Raw genomic sequence first — 3674 nt, forward strand, 5'->3', positions numbered from 1 at the left:
TGCTAAGGCCCTTCTTCAGAGATGCCAGAGTCTGTGTCCAACTCCTCCTCAGACTTCCCCACCTTCTCCTTCACTGGTCTTCAGTGAACTCACGGCTGTTCACCTGCACACGTCTGCCCCGAGGCTGCTGCCGCCCTAGCTTCCCCTCCGTGAGTGGCCTCACTCTGCACCTGACGGCTTCTGTCAGAATCCTGGGCAACAGCTGGGCATACTCTCTCCATTTCATCTTCAAGTCTTGTAGACTCTGCTCCCCACATCCACCCACTTCTCTTCAATCCAACTGCTACCACATGGTCCAAAGACACCTTGAACTTGGATGACCGCCATGACTTCCAAGTAATGACCTGGATTTACTTTGGATTTCTCCAACCCATTTCAACCACCAGCAGCCAAAGGGATCTTTCTGAAATACCGATTTGTTTCCACATGCCCCAGCGTAGGCTTCGACTTGGCTTTCCATTACTCATGGAACCAAGCCCTGACCTCCCACCAGGTGCTCAGCACTTGAGAGGCGGGGGCACAGCTACCCCTCCAGCCCTTCCTGGGCTGCTACCCCATGTTCCCTCAGCACCAGTGCTTCCAACTGTGTGTGTCTCTCCAGTGCTGTTGTTCCCCTTACAGACCTGTCTTCACCACTGGCCTGTCAGTTTGTCGTACTGTGGTGACTTGAATGTTGCTGTGATGATGTAAACTGTGTCCTTGTATTTCCAATGCCGGCATTGTCACCCAAGGTGAATAAGTTTCAGAGGAGCTTCCAGACTAAGATTGAAGCATGGTGTCGCCCATTACTCAGGGATTAGCCACTGAAAATCTTATGACTCACAAACAAGCCTTGTCAGATATTCTGCTGGAAGATGAGCTCTTCACATTGGACCAAGACCAAATAAAACTCACTGCCACAGAGTTGATGCCGACTCAGAGAGACCCTATCAGACAGGGGAGAACGGTCTCTGAGGTTGTACCTGTTAATGGGAGGAGAAAGCCCCGCTTTCTTTCATGGAGTGGCTGGTGGTTTCTAACTTCTGTCTTGGGGACATAGCAACCCAACGCATAGCCTACATGCCACTAGGGCGCCCCTCACATCAGAAGCCACTTAAGATATGACTAGGGAAGAGCCGCCTTCTCAAAGGACAGTTGAATTTAATGACATGGATGAATGAAGCCTAGGGACTTTCACTTACTGATGGGACACAACTCAAAACAAGAAGAAACAGCTGCAAATAGCTAATAATAAAGAGTGGTGTGTACGCAGGGCGAATGCAGAGAAGTCGAAAGTCATGAAAGATCAAATGGACCACACGAAGATCGATCTCCTAGGGGGCTCATTTTCTTTCTTTCTTTTTAAAACTCAATTCGTTTTCTTCTTTTCTCTCAGACTTTTCTTCGGCTGAAATGGGCTGGTACTGGTCATTTTGAACCATACGATTACATGCCTTATAGTGCCAAGAATGATAGCCTCAAGAGGAATGACGTCATATTTATCGTCATAAAGAACATATCAAGATCTATATACCTACAAGGAAATACCGTTAATAGGTTTATTATTTAAAAGTATGCACCAGCCACTAAAGCTATTGATGAAAAACTTGAAGAATTCTACCAATTTTTTTGAACATCTAAAATTGATCAAACATGCAATCAGGATGAGTGGATGGTTATTGGCAATTAGGATTTGAAACTTGAAAACAAAGAGGAAAGAATAGTCATTGGAAAATGGCCTTGGTGATAGAAATGAAGCTGGTGATTACATGATAGAATTTTACCGGATCAACTACTTCTTCACTGCAAATACCCCTTTTTTTCAACATCAATGATAACTATACACACAGACTTCTCCAGATAGAAGACATAGAAATCAATTTGACTACATCTGTGGGAAGAAACGACGTGGGAATAGACCATCAATTGCTCATATGTAAGTTCTGGTTGAAGTTGAAGAATATTAAAACAAGTCCACAAGATCTAACATAAGACTGCAAGAATATCTCACTTGAATTTTGGGAATAGACTTGATGCATTGAACAGCAATGACATAAGACCTGATGGCACCAAGAACGCCATTCATGAAGAAAATAAAAGGTCATTCAAAAGACTGGAAAGAGAGGAAAGAACAAGGTGGGTGTTAGAAGAGATTTGTAAACTTGCTCTGGAGTATGAAATAACTAAAAAAAATTGGAAGGAGTAATGAAGTCAAAGAGCTGAGCAGAAGACTTCAAAGGGCAACTCAAGAAGTAAAATATTTTAATGAAATGTGCACAAATCTAAGTTTCTAAAACCAAAAAGGAAGAACATGCCCAACGTATTTTAAGCTGAAAGAACTAAAGAAAAAAAAAAAAAACCCAAGCCTCCAGTTGCAATATTGAAAGATTCTATGGGCATAGCATTGAGAGGTGCATAGCAATGAAAAGATGGAAGAAGACCACAGAATCACTACACCCAAAGGAACTGGTCCAAATTCAACTATTTAAGAGGTAGTTTATGATCAAGAACCAGTGATAGTGAAGAAATAAGTCCAAGCTGCACTGACGGCTTCAGAGCTCAGTGTAATATCAACTGATGAAGAAGTACCCCTTCGTCTATGCCAGGAAATTTGGAAACAGGTACTTGGCCAATTGACTGAAAGAGATCCACAGTTATGGTCATTCCAAAGAAAGGTGACCCACATGAATGCAGAAATTATCAAGCAATATCATTCCCATCACGTGCACGTGAAATTTCCTCAGTATCATCAAATAACGGTTATAGAAATACAGCAACAAGGAACTGCCAGGAATTCAAGCCAGATTCAGAAGAAGACATGTTATGAAGGATATCATTCATATGTCAGATGAATCTTGGCTGACAGCAGAAAAATGTTTGTGTTCTTTGGACTCTGAAAAAGCAGTCAATTGTGTGGATCGTAACAAAGCGTGGATGGCAGTGAGAGAACAGGAATTCTTCTGTTTCCTCCAGAGAGGCTGCTGACAAACTTTGAAGACACTACTTACTGCGCATCAAATTAGGATGCAGAATATTGTCTTTGTGAGGGGCGTTGATACCAAGGGCTCAAGTAGAACGAAATTATTTTGGAAATGCTGATGGCAACATATGTACAAGTTTGCTTAATACTGTTGAATGATGGTTTGTTGCAAGATATAAGACCCCCCCCCAATAAAATAATGTTTTAAAAAGAATATTGTCTTTGTGTACTATACTATGCCAATTGAGCTTGGCATCCCTGAGATGGTCGTCGTGAGACCCCCAAGTCTAGAGACTCATTCCCTCAGGTATTTGGTTATGCTAAGCTTTGCCGTAACTCTGTCAAGGGCACTGTAAGCACGCTCTGGGACAGTGTTCTGTTGCGCCCACAGGGTTTTCATGGACTGATTGTCATAAGTAGATCACAGGCCTTTCTTCCCAGTCTGGTCTAATCTGGACGCTCCACTTAAACTTCTCCATGCTGGGTGACCCTGCAGGTGTACGAAATACTAGGGCCATAGCTTCTAGCTTCACCGGGCAGCACAGGACAAGAAGCTGGCAGACCGGTGGCAGGTTTTCGTCATTACAAACACCAAAGCGCGAACACGGATGTGCTCACTGATGTGGTCATTGCCAGTCACCCCCCTAATCCGGTCAGCTCTGCACAGGGAGGACAGTCCATGATGTTTTTACCCCGAGTACGCAGCACTCCCTTG

Source organism: Tenrec ecaudatus, chromosome 2 (genome assembly GCF_050624435.1).
Source record: "Tenrec ecaudatus isolate mTenEca1 chromosome 2, mTenEca1.hap1, whole genome shotgun sequence".
NCBI classification, from domain to species: Eukaryota; Metazoa; Chordata; class Mammalia; order Afrosoricida; family Tenrecidae; genus Tenrec; species Tenrec ecaudatus.